Genomic DNA, 22,214 nt, shown 5'->3' with positions numbered 1-22,214 from the left:
AATCGGGTTGTCACACTCTTGGAGCTTCCACTGATCATAATGGTTAGTGAATTGACTGCCTTCATTCGTCCACAGTCTTTACTAATCTGAAGACCACACCTTTTTGCTTCTTCTGGTGTGATGAAAGTGTCGATTGCACCCTTATCCACCATGGCCTTGGTGGCTTTCTCATTGATCGTCAAGTTCACATACATCAAGCCTCTACTCTGCTCTTTCTTTATAGTGTTCAATTGGGTGTGGAGGGCATTGAGGAACCTTATTGAACCCATCCTAGCTGGCACCTCTTCGGCTTCTTCAACACTCTTTGGCACTTTTGGAGACTCTTGAGACGAGGTATTTAAGGCATTAAGGGCTCCCCTGTGCGGGCATTCAGCCACCCGATGCGGCCCCTTGTAAAGAAAGCAAGCTAACGGTTACCTAGGCTTGAAAATCCTTGCGTTGCTTGTCTTGGGTTGGGTGCTATCTCGACCAAAAGACCTCCTATCTGATCCCCTACTGAAGGGCCAGTCCAACCTAGTCATCTTTCCCCCACTCCCAAAGTTAAAGCTACTGCCAGCTGATGAAGGATTTTTTCGTTATGAGGAGCCATCATTGTAATCGTGAAGACGTTCAGCTGCAGCCATGGCCGTGGCCACGTCTTGCACTTTCTGCCTTTGTAGTTCTATCCTCACCCAAGGCTCGAGGCCCTCAAGAAAATAGAACATCTTATCCTTTTTGAACATGTCCCAAATATCCAACATCAGGATAGAAAAGCTCCTTACAAACTCTCGCACCGTTCCTGTTTGCACCAACTCTCAAAGTCTCCTTCGAGCCATATACTCTACATTTTCAGGGAAAAATTGGTTTTTCAATTCTCGCTTCAGATCGATCCAAGTCTTAATTGGGCACTCGTCATCGACAAACTTGGAGCACCACCACAGCTTGGCATCCCCTGCGAGGTACATCGATGCCATTGTCACCTTGTCTTCCTTTGAATTTGTGTGTACAGCTCAGAAGTACTGCTCTACGTCAAACAAGAAATTTTCAAGTTCCTTAGCATCCCTTGCCCCCTCATAGTATCGAGGCTCCGGCACCTTGGGCTTTTTTCCCCTTTCCATCGAGCTCGAACCCAATCTAGCCATAGTCATTTGTAGAATGCTCACCTGTGCTCTGAGCTCCTCAAACTCCTTTTGGAGAATGTTCAAGGTGTCTCTAGCCTCTTCGCTCACGTTATGGAGAGTATCGAACAACTCCTGTTGGGTTGTCTCGATCTCCCTCACTCGGTCTTTAGTCACCATATGAATTTTCATTCCGACCACCGCGGCCTCAAGTTCCTCAATTTTCTATTGATGATTCAGTCCACCATTTGTGGCCATCTCATCCATTTTTCTAGCACTTCTCAACCGTGCTCTGATACCACGTGTCACGAACTAAGCTTTCTCTCAACAAGCAATAGACCATGCGGCACTTGAATAGTGCTCCCAACCAAGTTAGCCTTCAATAGATCGATATCTGAACAAATAACCATAAGCCCTGGTTAGTCCCAAGCATTCACAATAAGACACAATATATCGAGATCAATCTCAAGCACACACACAAGAAGGCATATTTGCATCGAGAAAAAAAAAACACATCGAGGCAACAATCGAGACATTCAATCGGGGTGAGTTTTATTATAAACGGGAATCATACATCGAGACCTCCCACCATCACCAGGGCCAGGGGGTAGCCCTTGGTGGGTGGCCAAAGCTCGCATAGCAACTGGTGAGACAGCCCAACACTACGCTGTCGGCTCACCCCCTCTAAAGAGCCTTAGAGATTTTAGAGCTATGCCACCAGTAACCATTACAATGTTTGAAATGGGGACACTTTTCCTAGCACAACGGATCTACCCGACCATGGCCCTATACATGGGTGGCTCATGGCAACCAAAGTCTTGGTCATGGCCCTATACAAGGTTGGCTCAGGACACTGGGGATCGACCGGGTCCCCCCCTGCATGCTGTCGATCCTGCTACCGTAACCCTCGATCCGGTCTGATCTTAGACTAGGAATGAACTCCGTATGCCTAAGCCAACCGATAAAACGAGCGGGCGGAAGGGCACTACGTCGGCCAGAGAGGCGGGATGCACAAGCCGTGGATCAATAGGGTGGTAGGTGGGTTTAGGCACATCCTCATATTTCTATCATGCCAATGTCGTTTTTATGGCTTGTAAATTCATACAATGGTCCCTTAAGCCTTCATGTGAAGTTTAATGGCAAGACAACTCGTTTTCTATTTTTCACGATTTTTGAAACTTTTTACGGTTCAGGATTTTTTTAAAATTTTTTCAGAAGGATTTTTGGCCCTAAACTTGGTAGAGGTGATCCTTGTATTTTTGTTGGCATGCATAAAAAAATTCAGCTAAAAACTCGAAGTGTACAGGATTTTGTGACCATTTGAAAAAAGTGTTCCCATTTCAAACACTTTAATGGCTACTGGCAGCAAACCTGTAAAATCTCAAATGCTCTTTAAGGGGGTGTGAGTTCTCAAGGTTTGATGAGGGATAGGGGGCCAATATAAGGGCCAAATACCAGCACCCATCGCACATCATGTGCGCACACCCCCCGCCCCCCAATTGCCGGAACCCTAATGTCGTCGATCAAGTTCTCCTGTGATGCTCCGGTGATGGTGCCTTGGGCGAAAAAAAAATGCGGCACCAGCACATGCCCGAGCCCAGCATGTGCACTCACAACCCTCGGTCCGGTCTGATCTTACACTGGGAATGAACTCTGTATGCTTAGACTGGGAATGAACTTCGTATGCCTAAGTCGACCAACAAAACAAGTGTGTGGGCCCTCAGCCGGCCAAAGGGGCAGGATGTGCAAGCCGGGGATCGGTTGGGTCCCCTCTACGTGTTGCCAATCTTGCTGCCGCAACCCTCGAATTGGTTCGATCTTAGACTGGGAATGAACTCCGTATGCCTAAGCTGACCGATGGAATGAGCGAGCGGGTGGGCACTACGTCGGCCAAAGAGGCGGGATGCGCAAGCCGTGGATCGATAAGGTGGTAGGTGGGTTTAGGCACATCTTCATATTTCTACCATGCCAATGCCATTTTTATGGCTTGTAAATTCATACAATGGTCCCATAAGCCTTCATGTGAAGTTTCATGGCAAGACGACTCATTTTCTATTTTTCACAATTTTTGAAACTTTTTACGATTCGTGATTTTTTTAAAATTTTTTCAGAAGGTGTTTTAGTCCCAAACTTGGTAGACGTGATCCTTGTATTTTTTTTGGCATGCACAAAAAAATTCAGCTAAAAACTCGAAGTGTACAGGATTTTGTGACCATTTGAAAAAAGGGTCCCATTTTAGACACTTTAATGGCTATTGGCAGCAAACTTATAAAATCTCAAATGCTCTTTAAGGGGGTGTGAGTTCTCAAGGTTTGATGAGGGATAGGGGGGCCAATATAAGGGCCAAGTACCAGCACCCATCGCATATCACGTGCGTACACTGCCCCCGCCCCCTAATTGCCGGAACCCCAATGCCGTCGGTCAGGTTCTCCGGCGATGCTCCAATGATGGTGCCCCGGGTGAAAAAAAAAATACGGCACCAGCACATGCCTGAGCCCAGCATGTGCACCCACAACCCTTGGTCCGATCGGATCTTACACTGGGAATGAACTCCGCATGCTTAGACTGGGAGTGAACTCCGTATGCCAAGTCAACCCAGGAAACCATCAGGCAGGCGCTCAGCCAGCCAGAGGGGTAGGATATGCAAGCCAAGGATTGGCCGAGTCCCCCCCTGTGTCACACCCTGGACGGGCACGCCAGGCATATCAGGCAGACTAGTAGGCGAGCCAGAGGTTGAGGCCCGTATACCAGGCCTGCTGACGGGTATCTGTGTGCAAAGCCTAGCAAACGAGCTCAGAACGCCCGCCCGACTTGCAGGCCAGCCCGTGAGACCAAGGCCTGGCATACAAGCTGCCCGCACCACATCCAGAAGGGCCAAAGGTGCTGGACACGCAAGGGAAGCTTCTGGAAACAGGCAGGAGCATCCTGGCAGATTTGGTTGACCTTGAAAATCAAGAGTTAGCATCTTGATTGATTGTAATCCCATGATTTTAGCCTTTATTATAGGGATATGCCATTAAGTTGTAGCTGGAGCCTCAACTATAAATAGAGGGCTGCTCCACCCTCATTTGTACACCATCAAACACTTCTGTTTCAGTGAATACAAGAGCATTTCTAAAATTCTGTCTTCTTATCCTGTTTCTCTTTAACTTGCATAATCAGGCCTTCCCATTGTTCTAGTGCCCGCACGTTTGTTTTTTAGGCTGACTTAGGCACAAAGGAGGAGATTTCAAGCCTAAGACTGCACGGATTCTGAGTCTAAGGTCGGAGCCCGTGACAGTTGGTATCAGAGCAAGTTTGATTTTACGTGTTTGTGTTGTGCAGGTTAGATCATGATTGAGGAGATGGCATCCCAAAGCGATGTTGCTAGCCAACAACCAGAGGTCCAGGAGCATGGTCAGGGAAGAGGCAAGAAAGCCAGTTCTAGAGATATCTAGTCTACCATGGACGGTAGGCTGGCCAAGGTAGAGGTGACCGCAGGTGACATGGAGGAGAAGCTTGAGAAAGTAGAGACTCACATTGCATCACTAGACTCCATGGGGGAGGAGATCCAAAGTGAGCTAGAAGCTACTTTCAACAAAGGCTTGGATGTGTTCACCAAAAACAACCAAACCTTGGAGGCTAAAGTGCAAACCTTGTGCGATGGCATGGAGGCCATGCGCCAGCGAATGGAAGAGCTTACCAGTGAGCTCATTACTTGCAAGACTGCCATTGGGAATGGCATGTTTGCTGGAATGTCCAAATCCAAATTGGATGTCCCCAAGCCTAAGGAGTTTAAGGGGACTAGGGCGGCCAAGGAAGTAGACAACTACCTTTGGGTATAGAGCAGTACTTCCAGGCCATTGGCATGCAAGATGAGGCGATAAAGGTAAGCACCGCTGCTATGTATCTCACTGATGTAGCCTTATTATGGTGGAGGCACAGGTGTGATGATGTCAGGCATGGGAGTGCCAAGATTGGAACCTGGGCAGAGTTCCAAAAAGAGTTCAGAGAACAATTTTACTTGGAGTATACCGATGATGAGGCACGGGCAAAGTTGTGCAGGTTAAGCCAGCAAGGGGACATAAGGGAATATGTCTAAAAATTCTCTGAACTGATGCTACAGATCTCAGATCTAGGCGAGAAGGATGCATTCTTTGCTTTCATGGATGGGCTGAAGCCGTGGGTGAAGCATGAGCTACAAAGGAGAGGAGTTCATGACTTGGCTAAAGCCATGACTACTGCCAAGGCCTTGATAGAGTTCAAGCCTCTGAACAAGTTCGAGTCTTCCAAGCCCAAGGGTAAGGACAGGGACGATAGGGACCAGAAGAAGTAGTCCAAGGGGAAAGACCGTGACCGGGAGTCCAAGGATGGAGATCGAGACCGTTCAACCAAGGATGGTGAGAGGAAGCCACTAGCAGGAAAGTGGAAAGCAAAGGGGCACCGAGAGCCACTAGCATGCTACCTATGTGGAGGGAGCCACATAGCATGCAATTGACCACAGAAGGGTAAGCTGGCTGCTGTAGACAAGGAGTCTGATGAAGAGCCAGAGTCAGGGGCAGTAAAGCTTGGGTTGTTAGTGCTCAATGCTGTCTAGAGTAAGGGGAGCCACAAGCCAAAGGGCTTGATGTTTGCGGATCTAATGGTTACGGGTCAGAAGGTGAGCGCACTGGTGGACACAGGTGCCTTATATCTTTTTATTTCAGCTGATGGAGCCCAGAAGCTCGAACTAAAGGTGCAAAAAGGGACTGGTACCATTAAAACGGTGAACTCCAAAAAAGTTCCAGCCATTGGAGTAGCACGGGGAGTGGAGTTATAGCTTAGAGACTGGAAAGGCAAGGAGACTATTGAGGTAATACCCCTTGATCACTATGAGTTTGTGATTGGGTTGGATTTCCTTGTTCGGATTAACGCCCTCCTTGTGCCTTTTACCGATTGTGTTTGCATCTTGGATGCACGGTGCCAATGCCTAGTGCCATTGAGAAGAGGGTCTGGAGTTGGGTCGCGGGTGGTGTCAGCCATCCAATTTGCCAAGGTGGTAAGTAGACAAGAAGACACCTTTTTGGCAGCCCTGAAATATGATGAGCCAAGGGAGAAGGAGACCGAGTCACCCTTGGAGGTGCTAAAGGTGCTGAAGACCTTTAGTGTTGTGATGCCCGCAAAGCTGCCTAGAAAGCTACCACCTAAGAGGGAGGTGGACCACAAGATCGAGCTAGTGTCCGAGGCCAAGCCACCAGCCAGAGCCTCTTACCGAATGTCTCCACCAGAGTTGGAGGAGTTAAAGAAGCAGCTCAAGGAGTTAGTTCATGTTGGCTTCATCAGGCCATCGAAGGCACCTTATGGTGTACCGGTTCTATTCCAATGCAAGCATGATGGGTCGTTGCAGCTGTGCATAGACTACCAGGCCTTGAACAAGCTAACCATCAAGAACAAGTACCCCATCCCACTCATTGCGGACTTGTTCAATCAACTTGGTGTGCAAAGTGGTTCACCAAGTTGGATTTGAGGTCAGGCTACTATCAAGTCAAGATCGCGAAGCCAAAGACAGCATGTGTCACTTGGTATGGTTCTTATGAGTTCTTGGTGATGCCTTTCAAACTCACAAATGCCCCAGCAACATTTTGCACCCTTATGAATAAGGTACTTCAGTCATTCTTTGATCGGTTTGTTATGGTTTATTTGGATGACATTGTGATCTATAACCAGACTTTGGGAGAGCATGTAGACCACTTGAGACAGGTGTTTGAGGTGTTACGAGCGCACAAGCTGTTTGTCAAGAGGGAGAAGTGCTCATTCACCCAGCAGGAGATCTCGTTTCTAGGCCACATAATGGGAGGTGGCAAGATACGCATGGATGTAGGCAAGATACATGCCGTCCTGGAGTGGCAATCACCAGCCAAGGTCACTGAGTTGAGATCATTCCTTGGGCTGGTTAACTACTACAGGCACTTCATCAAAGGTCACTCAGCAATAGCCACGCCATTGACTGACTTGCTCAAGAAAGGGAGAGCATGGGAGTGGAGTGCAGGGTGCCAGGAAGCCTTTGACAGGTTGAAGTGGGTTGTGACCGAGGAGCCAGTCTTGGCCTGGCCAGACCATGCCAAGGCATATGAGGTGAATACGGATGCATCAGACTTTGCCATAGGGGGCGTGTTGATGCAAGAGGAACGTCCAGTCGCGTTCAAGAGCAGGAAGCTAAATGAGACTAAATGCAAGTACACAGTCCAAGAGAAGGAGATGGCTGCAGTGGTGCACTGCTTGTGCACTTGGTGCCATTACCTATTGGGGTCGAGGTTCGTGGTGAGGACGGATAATATGGCGACCAGTTACTTCCAGACGCAGAAGAAGCTATCCCCCAAGCAGGCGAGATGGTAAGATTTTCTTGCAGAATTTGATTTCCAGATGGAGTACAAGCCAGGACGGGCGAACCTAGTGGCAAACGCCCTGAGCAAGAAGGCTAACCTTGCTTGCCATTAGCCAACCAAAGGGGTCACTGGTGCCGCGCATCAAGGAGGGACTTACGCATGATCCTACAGCCAAGGCTTTGATAGAGTAGGCCCAGCAAGGTAAGACTAGGCAGTTTTGGTTGTAGGATGGTTTGTTGTACACCAGGGGCAGTAGACTGTTTGTGCCACAGCACGGAAAGCTCCGCAAGGAAGTTTTGCAAGAATGTCATGATTCAAGGTGGGCTGGACACCCTGGAGTGAGTCATACCTTGGCACTGATCGAGGATCGATACTACTGGCCGCACATGAGGGAAGATGTGGAGGCCTATGTGAAGACTTGTCTTGTGTGCCAACAGGGTAAGGTGGAGCTCAAGAAACCAGGTGATCTCTTGGAGCCATTGCTAGTGCCTGAGTGACCATGGGAGAGTGTTTCTTTGGACTTTATAGTCGGTCCACCCAAGATAGAGGGGTTTGAAAGCATCATGGTAGTGGTGGACAGGTTTTCCAAGTATGGAATTTTCATTCCAGCAACTAAGGAGTGCCCAACCGAGGAGGCAGCTCGATTGTTCTTGAAGAACATGGTTAAGTATTGGGGAGTGTCGAGGACCATTGTTAGTGATCGGGATGGGCGGTTCATGGGTAGGTTTTGGACTGAGTTGTTCAAGCTGTTAGGGTCAGACTTGAACTTTTCTACCAGATGCATCCACAGATCGATGGGCAGACAGAACGAGTGAATGGACTATTGGAGGTCTACCTCAGGCACTATGTGAGTGCCACACAAAAGGACTGGCCAAAGCTGCTAGATATTGCGCAATTTTCCTACAACTTGCAAAGGAGCGAGGCAATGAACCAGAGCCCATTTGAGGTTGTGACAGGGCAACAACCACTAACACCTGGTTCTATTGCTGCAGGTTATACAGGGCCGAATCCAGCAGCATACAAGTTTGCCAAGGCATGGCAGGAGCAAACTGACTTAGCCAGAGTTTGTCTACACAAGGCAACCAAGAGGTCGAAGAAGTGGGCAGACCAGAATAGGCGGGACGTGTAGTTCCGGGTTAGAGACTTGGTGTTGGTAAAGCTGCATCCCATTGTGTGCCACAGGGGGCTGTACAAAGGCCTAGCCCGAAGGTATGAGGGACCTTTTCGAATAGTCAAGAGGGTAGGCAAGGTTGCCTACAAGCTGGATATGCCACCTGAGCCGAGGGTACACCCGATGTTTCATGTGAGCATGCTTAAGCCGTTCCATGAGGATGAGGGAGATCCAGGATGAGCAGAGTCAAAGTGTGCACCATTGGGAACAAGGGCCTCATATGAGAAGGAGGTTCACAGCATCATAGTTGACCAGGAGGTGAGACGAAAGAACTAAAAACCAAGATATGAGTACTTGGTGCGTTGGAAGGGACTTTCAGATAGTGAGGCGAGTTGGGAACCAATAGACGACTTGTGGCAGTTCGAGGACCAAATCAGGCAGTACCATGCAGAAGACGCAACGAGGGCGTTGCGTAATCAGGTAGGGGAGAATGTCATGCCCTGGACGGGCATGCCAGGCACATCAGGCAGACCAGGAGGTGAGCCAGAGGTTGAGGCCCGCAGACCAGGCATCCTAGCGGGTATCTGTGCACAAAGCCTAGTAGACAAGCTCAGAACGCCCGCCCGACTTGTAGGCCAGCCCGTAAGACCAAGGCCTGGCATACAAGCTGCCCGCACCACATCCAGAAGGGCTCAAGGTGCTGGACACGCAAGGGAAGCTTCTGGAAACTAGCAGGAGCATCCTGGCAGATTTGGTTGACCCTGAAAATCAGGAGTTAGCATCCTGATTGATTGTAATCCCATGATTTTATCCCTTATTCTAGGGATATGCCATTAAGTTGTAGCTGGAGCCTCAACTATAAATAGAGGGCTGCTCCACCCTCATTTGTACACCATCAACACTTCTGTTTCAATGAATACAAAAGCATTTCTAGAATTCTGTCTTCTTATCCTGTTTCTCTTTAACTTACGTAATCAGCCCTTCCCATTGTTCTAGTGCCCGCACACTTGTGTTTTAGGCTGACTTAGGCACAAAAGAGGAGATTCCAAGCCTAAGGCCGTACGGATTCTGAGTCTAAGGTCGAAGCCCATGACACCTACGTGCTGTCGATCTTGTTGCCATAACCCTCAGTCCGATCTGATCTTAGACTAGCAATGAACTCCGTATGCCTAAGCCAACCGAAGAAATGAGCGGGCGGGCGGGCACTACGCGGGCCAGAGAGGCTGGATGCGCAAGCCATGGATCGATAGGGTGGTAGGTGGGTTTAGGCACATCTCCATATTTCTGCCATGCCAATGCCATTTTTATGGCTTGTAAATTCATACAATGGTCCCTTAAGCCTTCATGTGAAGTTTCATGGCAAGACGACTTGTTTTCTATTTTTCATGATTTTTGAAACTTTTTACGATTCGGGATTTTTTTAAAATTTTTTCAAAAGGGTTTTTCACCCCAAACTTGGTAGATGTGATCCTTGTATTTTTGTTGGCATGCACAAAAAAATTTAGCTAAAAACTCGAAGTGTACAGGATTTTGTAACCATTTGAAAATAGTGTCCCCATTTCAGACACTTTAATAGCTACTAGCAGCAAACCTGTAAAATCTCAAATGCTCTTTTAGGGGGTGTGAGCTCTCGAGGTTTGATGAGGGATAGGGGGCCAAAATAAGGGCCAAGTACCAGCACCCATCGCACATCATGTCCGCACACCCCCCACCCCCCAATCGTCGAAACCTCAATTCCGCTGGTCAGGTTCTCCGGTGATGCTCCGACGATGGTGCCCCGAGAGAAAAAAATGTGGCACCAGCACATGCTCGAGCCTAGCATGTGCACCCATAACACTCGGTCCAGTCTGATCTTACACTGTAAATGAACTCTGTATGCTTGGACTGGGAATGAACTATGTATGCCTAAGTCAACCCACGAAACGAGCATACATGCGCTCAGTCGGCCAGAGGGGCAAGATGCACAAGCCGAGGATTGGTCGGGTCCCCCCTGTGTGCTACCGATCCTGCTATTGCAACCCTCAGTCCGGTCTGATCTTAGACTGGGAATGAACTCCGTATGCCTAAGCCAACCGACGAAACGAGCAGGCGGGCGGGCATTACTCCGGCCAGAGAGGCGGGATGCGCAAGCTGCGGATCGATAGGGTGGTAGGTGGGTTTAGGCACATCTTCATATTTCTGCCATGCCAAAGCCATTTTTATGGCTTGGAAATTCATACAATGGTCCCTTAAGCCTTCATGTGAAGTTCTATGGCAAGACGACTCGTTTTCTACTTTTCACTATTTTTGAAAGTTTTTACGATTCGAGATTTTTTTAAAATTTTTTCAGAAGGATTTTTGGCCCCACACTAGGTAGACGTGATCCTTGTATTTTTGTTGGCTTGCACAAAAACATTCAGCTAAAAACTTGAAGTGTACAGGATTTTGTGACCATTTGAAAAAAGTGTCCCCATTTTAGACACTTTAAGGGGGTGTGAGTTCCCGAGGTTTGATGAGGGATAGGGGGCCAATATAATGACCAAGTAACAGCACCCATCGCACATCATGTGCACACACACCCCCGGCCCCCAATCGTCGAAACCCCAATGCCACCGGTCAGGTTCTTCGACGATGCTCCGGTGATGGTGCCCCGGGTGAAAAAAAATGTGGCACCAGCACATGCCCGAGCCCAGCATGTGCACCTGCAACCCTCTGTCCGATCTGATCTTACACTGGGAATGAACTCCGTATGCCTAAGTCAACCCACGAAATGAGCGTACGGGTGCTCAGCCGGCCAGAGGGGCAGGATGCGTAAGCCGAGGATCAGCCGGGTCCCCACTAGCGTGCTATCGATCCTGCTGCCGTAACCTTCAGTCCAATCTGATCTTACACTGAGAAAGAACTCTGTATGCCTATGCCAACCGATGAAATGAGCGGGCAGGCGGGCACTACGTCGGCCAAAAAGACATGATGCGCAAGTCGTGGATCGATAGGGTGGTAGGTGGGTTTAGGTAGATCTTCATATTTCTACCATGCCAATGCCATTTTCATGGATTGTAAATTCATACAATGGTCCCTTAAGCCTTCATGTGAAGTTTCATGGCAAGACGACTCATTTTCTATTTTCGATGATTTTTGAAACTTTTTACGGTTTGAGATTTTTTTAAAAATTTTTCAGAAGGATTTTTGGCCCCAAACTTGGTAGATGTGATCCTTGTAATTTTGTTGGCATGCACCAAAAAATTCAGCCAGAAACTCAAAGTGTACAGGATTTTGTGACCATTTGAAAAAAGTGTCCCCATTTTAGACACTTTAATGGCTACTAGCAGCAAACCTGTAAAATCTCAAATGCTCTTTAAGGGGGTGTGAGTTCTCGAGGTTTGATGAGGGATAGGGGGCCAATATAAGGGCCAAGTACCAGCACCCATCGCACATCATGTACGCACACCCCCCCGTCCCCCAATCGTCGAAACCCCAATCCCTCCGGTCAGGTTCTGGCGATGGTGCCCTGGGCAAAAAAAAAATGCGGCACCAGCACATGCCTGAGCCCAGCATGTGCACCTGCAACCCTCGATCCAATCTGATCTTACACTGGGAATGAACTCGGTATGCTTAGACTGGGAATGAACTCTGTATGCCTAAGTTAACCCACAAAATGAGCGTGCAGGCGCTCAGCAGGCCAGAGGGCCAGGATGCGCAAGTCGAGGATCGGTCGGGTCCCCCCCGACATGTTGTCGATCTTGCTCCCGTAACCCTCAGTCCGGTCTGATCTTATACTGGGAATGAACTCCGTATGCCTAAGCCAACCAACGAAACGAGCAGACGGGTGGGCACTTCGCTGGACAGAGAGGCGAGATTCGCAAGTCATGGATCGATAGGGTGGTAGGTGGGTTTAGGCACATCTTCATATCTCTACCATGCCAATGCCATTTTTATGGCTTGTAAATTCATACAATGGTCCCTTAAGCCTTTATGTGAAGTTTCATGGCAAGACGACTCGTTTTCTATTTTTCACGATTTTTGAAACTTTTTACGTTTCGTAATTTTTTTAAAATTTTTTCAGAAGGAGTTTCGGCCCTAAACTTGGTAGACATGATCCTTGTATTTTTGTTGGCATGCACAAAAAAATTCAGCTAAAAACTCGAAGTGTACAGGATTTTGTGACCATTTGAAAAAAGTGTCCCCATTTCAGACACTATAATGGCTACTAGCAGCAAACCTGTAAAATCTCAAATGCTCTTTAAGGGGGTGTGAGTTCTCGAGGTTTGATGAGGGATAGGGGGTCAATTTAAGGGCCAAGTACCAGCACCCATTGCACATCATGTGCGCACACCCCCTCACCCCCCTAATCGCCGAAACTCTAATGTCGCCGATCAGGTTCTTCGACGATGGTGCCTCGGGCGAAAAAAAAATGCAGCACCAGCACTTGCTCGAGCCCAGCATATGCACCCGCAACCCTCAGTCTGGTCTGAACTTACACTGGGGAATGAACTCCGTATGCTTAGACTGGGAATTAGCTCCATATGCCTAAGTCAACCCATGAAACGAGTGTGCAGGAGCTCAGCCGACCAGAGGGGTAGGATGCGCAAGCCGAGGATCGGCTAGGTCCCCTCTGCGTGCTGGCGATCGTATTGCCACAACCCTCAGTCCGGTCCGATCTTCGACTGGCAATGAACTCCGTATGCCTAAGCCAACCGACAAAAGGAGCGGACGGGCGGGCACTACGCCGACCAGAGTGGCGGGAAGCGTAAGCCATGGTTCGATAGGGTGGTAGGTGGGTTTAGGCACATCTTCATATTTCTGCAATGCCAATGCCATTTTTATGCTTGTAAATTCATACAATGGTCCCTTAAGCCTTAATGTGAAGTTTCATGGCAAGACGACTCGTTTTCTATTTTTCATGATTTTTAAAAATTTTTACAATTCGAGATTTTTTTAAAATTTTTTCAGAATGAGTTTTGGTCCCAAACTTGGTACATGTGATCCTTGTATTTTTTTTGGCATGCACAAAAAAATTCAGCTAAAAACTCGAAGTTCAAAAGGTTTTTGAGACCATTTGAAAAAAATGTCCCCATTTCAGACACTTTAATGGCTACTGGCAGCAAACCTGTAAAATGTCAAATGCTCTTTAAGAAAGTGTGAGTTCTCAAGGTTTGATGAGGGATAGGGGCCCAATACAAGGGCCAAGTACCAGTACCCATCGTACATCACGTGCGCACACCCCCCGCCCCCCAATCGTCGAAACCCCAACGCAACCGGTCAGGTTCTCCGGCGATGCTCCGGTGATGGTGCCCTGAGCAAAAAAAAATTACGGCACCAGTACATGCCCGAGCCCAACATGTGCACCCATAACCCTCGGTCCGATCTGATCTTACTCTGGGAATGAACTTTGTATGCTTAGACTGGGAACGAACTTCGTATGGCTAAGTCAACCCATGAAACGAGCGTCCGGGCGCTTAGTCGACCAGAGGGGCAAGCTGCGCAAGTCAGGGATCGGTCAGGTCCCCCCTTACGTGTTGCCAATCCTCCTATTGCAACCCTCGATCCAGTCTGATCTTAGATTGGGAATGAACTCCGTATGCCTAAGCCAACCGACGAAACGAGCGGGCGGGCGGGCACTACGCCAGCCGGAGAGGCGGGATGCATAAACCGTGGATCAATAGGGTGGTAGGTGGGTTTAGGCACATCTTCATATTTCTGCCATGCCAATGCCATTTTTCTGGCTTGTAAATTCATACAATGGTCCCTTAAGCCTTCATGTGAAGTTTCATGGCAAGATGCCTTATTTTCTATTTTTCATGATTTTTGAAACTTTTTACGATTCGAGATTTTTTAAAAATTTTTTTAGAAGGAGTTTTGGCCCCACACTTGGTAGACGTGATCCTTGTATTTTTGTTGGCATGTAGAAAATAATTCAGCTAAAAACTCGAAGTGTACAGGATTTTGTGACCTTTTGAAAAAAGTGTCCTCATTTTAGACACTTTAATGGCTATGGCAGCAAACCTGTAAAATTTCAAATGCTCTTTAAGAGGGTGTGAGTTCTCGAGGTTTGATGAGGGATGGGGGGCCAATATAAGGGCAAGTACTGGCACCCATCGCACATCATGTGCGCACACCCCCCACCCCCACAATCATCGGACCCAATGCCGTCGATTAGGTTCTCCGACGATGCTCCGACGATGGTGCCCCGAGCAAAAAAAAATGCGGTACTAGCACATGCTCGAGCCCAGCATGTGAACCCGTAACCCTCGGTCCAATCCGATCTTACACTGGGAATCAACTCCATATCCTTAGACTGGGAATGAACTCCGTATCCCTAAGTCAACCCACAAAACGAGCGTGCGGATGCTCAACCGACCAGAGGGGCAGGATTAGCAAGCTGGGGATCCGTCGGGTCCCCCCTGAGTGCTGTCAATCCTGCTACTGCAACCCTTAGTTCGGTCCGATCTTAGACTGGGAATGAACTCTGTATGCCTAAGCCAACCGATGAAACAAGCAGGCAGGCTAGCACTACGTCGGCCAGAGAAGCGGGATGCATAAGCCGTGGATCGATAGGGTAGTAGCTGGGTTTAGGCACATCTTCAAATTTCTGGCATGCCAATGCCATTTTTATGGCTTGTAAATTCATACAATGCTCCCTTAAGCCTTCATGTGAAGTTTCATGGCAAGACGACTCGTTTTCTATTTTTCATGATTTTCAAAACTTTTTATGGTTCGAGATTTTTTTAAAATTTTTTAAGGATTTTTGGCCCACACTTGGTAGATGTGATCCTTGTAATTTTTTTGACATGCATAAAAAAATTCAGCTAAAAACTCGAAGTGTACAGGATTTTGAGACCATTTGAAAAAAGTGTCCCCATTTCAGACACTTTAGTGGCTACTGGCAGCAAACCTGTAAAATCTCAAATGCTCTTTAAGGGGGTGTGAGTTCTAGAGGTTTGATGAGGGATAGGGGGCCAATATAAGGGCTAAGTACCAGCACCCATCATACATCATGTGTGCATAACCCCCCCCCGCCCCCCAATGGGCGAAACCCCAATGCTGCCGGTCAGGTTCTCCGACGATGCTCCGGCGATGGTGCCCCGAGCGAAAAAAAATGCGGCACTAGCACACGCTCGAGCCCAACATGTGCACCCCCAACCCTCGGTCCGGTTCGATCTTACACTGGGAATGAACTCCCTATGCTTAGATTGGGAATGAACTCCGTATGCCTAAGTCAACCCACGAAACGAGTGTGCGGGCGCTCAGTTGGCCAAAAGGGCAGAATGCGCAAGTCAGGGATCAGCTGGGTCCCCCCCTGCTTGCTACCGATCCTGCTGCCACAACCCTTGATTCGATCCGATCTTAGACTTGGAATGAACTCCGTATGACTAAGCCAACCGACGAAACGAGCGGATGGGCGGGCACTACTTCGGCCAGAGAGGCGGGATGCGCAAGCCATGAATCGATAGGTTGGTAGGTGGGTTTAGGCACATCTTCATATTTCTGCCATGCCAATGCCATTTTTATGGCTTGTAAATTCATACAATGGTCCCTAAAGTGTACAGGATTTTGTGATCATTTGAAAAAAGTGTCCCCATTTCAAACACTTTAGTGGCTACTGGCAGCAAACCTGTAAAATCTCAAATGCTCTTTAAGGGGGTGTGAGTTCTCAAGGTTTGATGAGGGATAGGGGGCCAATATAAGGGCCAAGTACCAGCACCCATCGCACATTATGTGCGCACACCCCCCACCCCCCAATCACCGGAACCTCAATGCCATCGGTCAGGTTCTCCAGCGTTGCTCCGACAATGGTGCCCCAAGCGAAAAAAAATGCGGCACCAGCACATGCTCGAGCCTAGTATGTGCACCCGTAACCCTCGGTCTGGTCTGATCTTACACTTGGAATGAACTCCGTATGCTTAGACTGGGAATGAACTCCGTATGCCTAAGTCAACCCACAAAATAGGCGTACGGGAGCTCAGCCGGCCAGAGGGGCAGGATGCACAAACCGAGGATCGACCAGGTCCCCCCCTGCTTGCTACCAATCCTGCTGCCGTAATGCTTGGTCCGGTCTGATCTTAGACTGGGAATGAATACCGTATGCCTAAGCCAATCGACGAAACAAGCGGACGGGCGGGCACTACACCGGCAAGAGAGGCGGGATGCGCAAGCCGTGGATCGATAGGGTGGTAGGTGGGTTTAGGCACATCTTCATATTTCTGCCATGCCAATGATATCTTTATGGCTTGTAAATTAATACAATGGTCCCTTAAGCCTTCATGTGAAGTTTCATGGCAAGATGACTAGTTTTCTATTTTTCACGATTTTTGAAACTTTTTACGGTTTGGGATTTTTTTAAAATTTTTTCAAAGGATTTTTGGCCCCAAACTTGGTAGACGTGATCCTTGTACTTTATTTGGCATGCACAAAAACATTTACCTAAAAACTCGAAGTATACAAGATTTTGTGACCATTTGAAAAAAGTGTCCCCATTTCAAAAACTTTAACGGCTACTAGCAGCAAACCTGTAAAATCTCAAATGCTCTTTAAGGGGGTGTGAGTTCTTGAGGTTTGATGAGAGATAGGGGGCCAATATAAGGGCCAAGTACCAGTACCCATCGCACATCATGTGCGCACACCTCCCCACCCTCCCAATCGCCGGAACCCCAATGTCGCTGGTCAGGTTCTCCAGTGATGCTGTGGTGATGGTGCCCCGAGAGAAAAAAAATGTGGCACCAGCACATGCCCGAGCCCAGCATGTGCACCCGCAACACTGGGAATGAACTTTGTATGCTTAGACTGGGAATGAACTCCATATGCCTAAGTCAACCAACGAAACGAGCGTGCGGGCACTCGGCCGGCTAGAGGGGTAAGATGCACAAGCCGAGGATTGGTCGAGTCCCCCCCCGCGTGCTACCGATCTTGCTACTGCAACACTTGATTCAATTCGATCTTAGACTGGGAATGAACTCCGCATGCCTAAGCCAACCAACGGAACGAGTGGGTGGCAGGCACTACGTCGGCTAGAGAGGCGGGATGCGCAAGCCATGGATCGATAGGGTGGTCAGTGAGTTTAGGCACATCTTCATATTTCTGCCATGCCAATGCCATTTTTATGGCTTATAAATTCATACAATGGTCCCTTAAGCCTTCATGTTAAGTTTCATGGCAAGACGACTCGTTTTTTATTTTTCATGATTTTTAAAACTTTTTACGGTTCGTGATTTTTTTAAAATTTTTTCGGAAGGAGTTTTGGCCCCAAACTTGGTAGACGTGATCCTTGTATTTTTGTTGGCATGCACAAAAAAATTCAGCTAAAAACTTGAAGTGTACAGGATTTTGTGACCATTTGAAAAAAGTGTCCCCATTTCAGACACTTTAATGGCTATTGGCAGCAAACCTGTAAAATCTCAAATGCTCTCTAAGGGGGTGTGAGTTCTCGAGGTTTGATGAGGGATAGGGGCCCAATAAAAGGGCCAAGTACCAGCACCCATCACACATCATGTGCGCACACCCCTCACCCCCCCAATCGTCAGAACCCCAATGCTGCCAGTCAGGTTCTGCGGCAATGCTCCGACGATGGTGCCCTGGGTGAAAAAAGATGTGGCACCAGCACATGCCCGAGCCCAGCATGTGCACCCGCAACCCTCGGTCTGGTCCAATCTTACACTAGGAATGAACTTCATATGCTTAGACTGGGAATGAACTCTATATGCACGTGAGACCAAGGCCTGGCATACAAGCTGCCCCACCACATCCAGAACGGCCCAAAGTGCTGGACATGCAAGGGAAGCTTCTGGAAACAGGCAGGAGCATCCTGGTAGATTTGGTTGACCCTGAAAATTAGGAGTTAGCATCCTGATTGATTGTAATCCCATGATTTTAGCCTTTATTCTAAGGATATGCCATTAAGTTGTAGCTGGAGCCTCAACTATAAATAGAGGGCTGCTCCACCCTCATTTGTACACCATCAAACACTTCTGTTTCAGTGAATACAAGAGCATTTCCAGAATTTTGTCTTCTTATCCTGTTTCTCTTTAACTTGCGTAATCAGCCTTACCCATTGTTCTAGTGCCTGCATGCTTGTATTTTAGGCTGACTTAGGCACAAAAGAAGAGATTCCAAGCCTAAGGCCACACGGATTCTGAGTCTAAGGTCAGAGCCTATGACAGTTGGTGTCAGAGCAAGTTCGATTCTGCGTGTTTGTGTTGTGTAGGTTAGATCATGATTGAGGAGATGGCATCCCAAAGCGACGTTGCTAGCCAACAATCAGAGCCCAGGAGCATGGCCGGGGAAGAGGCAAGAAAGCCAGTTTTAGAGATATCTAGTCTACCATGGACGGTAGGCTGGCCAAGGTGGAGGTGACCGTAGGCAACATGGGGGAGAAGCTTGAGGAAGTAGAGACTCACATTGCATCGCTAGACTCCATGGGGGAGGAGATCCAAAGTGAGCTAGAAGCTGCTCTCAATAAAGGCTTGGACGTGTTCACCAAAAAGAACCAGACCTTAGAGGTTGAAGTGCGGACCTTACGTGATGGCATAGAGGCCATGCGCCAACAGATGGAAGAGCTTACCAGTGAGCTCATTACTTGCAAGACTACCATTAGGAATGACATGTTTGCTGGAGTGTCCAAATCCAGATTGGATGTCCCCAAGCCTAAGGAGTTTAAGGGGACTAGGGCGGCCAAGGAAGTAGACAACTACATTTGGGGTATGAAGCAGTACTTCCAGGCCATGGGCATGCAAGATGAGGTGATAAAGGTAAGCACCACTGCTATGTATCTCACTGATGTAGCCTTACTGTGGTGTAGGCGCAGGTGTGATGATGTCAGCCGTGGGAGTGCCAAGATTGGAACTTGGGCAAAGTTCCAAAAGAAGTTCAGAGAACAATTTTACCCAGAGTATGCCGATGATGAGGCGCGGGCAAAGTTACGCAGGTTGAGCCAGTAAGGGGACATAAGGGAGTATGTCTAGAAATTCTCTGAACTGATGCTACAGATCTCGGATCTAGGTGAGAAGGATACATTTTTTGCTTTTATGGATGGGCTGAAGTCGTGGGTGAAGCATGAGCTACAAAGGAGAAGAGTTCATGACTTGGCTAAAGCCATGACTACTGTTGAGGCCTTGATAGAGTTCAAGCCTTTAAACAAGTTCGAGTCTTCCAAGCCCAAGGGTAAGGGCAGGGATAATAGGGACCAGAAGAAACAGTCCAAGGGGAAGGACCATGACCGAGAATCTAAGGATGGAGACCGAGACCGTTCAACCAAGGATGGTGAGAGGAAGCCACCAGCAGGCAAGTGGAGAGCAAAGAGGGACTGAGAGCCACTAGCATGCTACCTATGTGGAAGGAGCCACATAGCATGCAATTGCCCGCAGAAGGGCAAGCTGGCTACTGTAGACAAGGAGTCTGACGAGGACCCAGAGTCAGGGGTAGCAAAGCTTGGGTCGTTGGTGCTCAATGCTGTCCAAAGTAAGGGGAGCCACAAGCCAAAGGGCTTGATGTTTTCGGATCTGATGGTTGCGAGTCAGAAGGTGAGCGCACTAGTGGACACAGGTGCCTCACATCTTTTTATTTAAGGTGATAGAGCTCAAAAGCTCAGACTAAAGGTGTAGAAAGGGATTGGTACCATTAAAACGGTGAACTCCAAGGAAGTTCCAGCCATTGAAGTAGCACGGGGAGTGGAGTTACAACTTGGAGACTGGAAAGGCAAGGAGACCATTGAGGTAATACCCCTTGACGACTATGATTTTGTGATTGGGTTGGATTTTCTTGTTCTAATTAACGCCCTCTTTCTGCTTTTTACCGATTGTGTTTGCATCTTGGATGCACGGTGCCAATGCCTAGTGCCATTGAAAAGAGGGTCTAGAGTTGGGTCGCGGGTGGTGTCAGCCATCCAATTTGCCAAGGTGATAAGCAGACAAGAAGACACCTTCTTGGCAGCCTTGAAATATGATGAGCCAAGGGAGAAGGAGACCCAGTCACCCTTGGAGGTGCTAAAGGTGCTGAAGACCTTTAGTGATGTGATGCCCGCAAAGCTGCCTAGCAAGCTACCACCTAAGAGGGAGGTGGACCACAAGATCAAGCTGGTGTCCGAGGCCAAGCCACCAGCCAGAGCCCCTTACCGAATGTCTCCACCAGAGTTGGAGGAATTAAGGAAGCAGCTCAAGGAGTTAGTTGATGCTGGCTTCATCAGGCCATCGAAGGCACCCTATGGTGCACCGGTTCTATTCCAGCATGAGCATGGTGGGTTGTTGTAGCTGTGCATAGACTACCGGGCCTTGAACAAACTGACCATCCAGAACAAGTACCCTATCCCACTCATTGCGGACTTTTCGATCAACTTGGGAGCGCAAGGTGGTTCACCAAGCTAGATTTGAGGTCAGGCTACTATCAAGTCAGGATCACAGAGGGAGATGAGCCAAAGACAGCATGTGTCACTCGGTATGGTTCGTATGAGTTCTTGGTGATGCCTTTCAGACTCACGAATGCCCCAGCAACATTCTGCACCCTTATGAACAAGGTACTTCAGTCATTCCTTAATCGATTTGTTATGGTTTATTTGGATGACATTGTGATCTACAGCCAGACTTTGGAAGAGCATGTAGACCACTTGAGACAGGTGTTCGAGGTGTTGCGGGCGCACAAGCTGTTTTTCAAGAGGGAGAAGTGCTCATTCACCCAGCAGGAGATCCCGTTCCTAGGCCACATAGTGGGAGGTGGCAGGATACGCATGGGTGAAGGCAAGATACACGCCATCCTGGAGTGGCAACCGCTAGCCAAGGTCACTGAGTTGAGATCATTCCTTGGGTTGGTTAACTACTACAGGCGCTTCATCAAAGGTCACTCAGCAATAGCCACGCCATTGACTGACTTGCTCAAAAAAGAGAGAGCATGGGAGTGGAGCGCAGGGTGCCAGGAAGCCTTTGACAGGTTAAAGCGGGCTGTGACTGAGGAGCCAGTCTTGGCCTTGCTAGACCATGCCAAGTTGTATGAGGTGCATACGAATGCATCAGACTTTGCCATAAGGGGCGTGTTGATGCAGGAGGGACGTCCAATTACGTTCGAGAGTAGGAAGCTGAATAAGACTAAACGTAAGTACACGATCCAAGAGAAAGAGATGACTACAGTGGTGCACTGCTTGCGCACTTGGTGCCATTACCTGTTGGGGTCGAGGTTCATGGTGAGGATGGACAATGTGGTGACCAGCTACTTTCAGACGCAGAAGAAGCTATCCCCCAAGTAGGCGAGATGGTAAGATTTTCTTGCAGAATTTGATTTCCAAATGGAGTACAAGCCAGGACGGGCGAACCTAGTGGCAGACGCTCTAAGCAGGAAGGCTAACCTGGCTGCCATTAGCCAACCAAAGGGGTCACTGGTGCCACGCATCAAGGAGGGACTTGCACATGATCCTACAGCCAAGGCTTTGATAGAGTACGCCCAACAAGGTAAGACTAAGAGGTTTTGGTTGCAGGATGGTTTGTTGTACACCAGGGGTAGTAGACTATTTGTGCCGCAACACGGGAAGCTCTGTAAGGAAGTTTTGCAAGAATGTCATGATTCAAGGTGGGCTGGACACCCTAGAGTGAGCCGCACCTTGGCACTGATCGAGGATCGGTACTACTGGCCGCACATAAGGGACGATGTGGAGGCTTATGTGAAGACTTGTCTTGTGTGCCAATAGGACAAGGTGGAGCTCAAGAA

Source organism: Durio zibethinus, chromosome 8 (assembly GCF_047325235.1).
Source record: "Durio zibethinus cultivar Kanyao isolate XHJ-2024 chromosome 8, ASM4732523v1, whole genome shotgun sequence".
Taxonomy (NCBI): domain Eukaryota; kingdom Viridiplantae; phylum Streptophyta; class Magnoliopsida; order Malvales; family Malvaceae; genus Durio; species Durio zibethinus.
The sequence above is the reverse complement of the archived record's forward strand: the minus strand, read 5'-3'. Positions refer to the sequence as shown.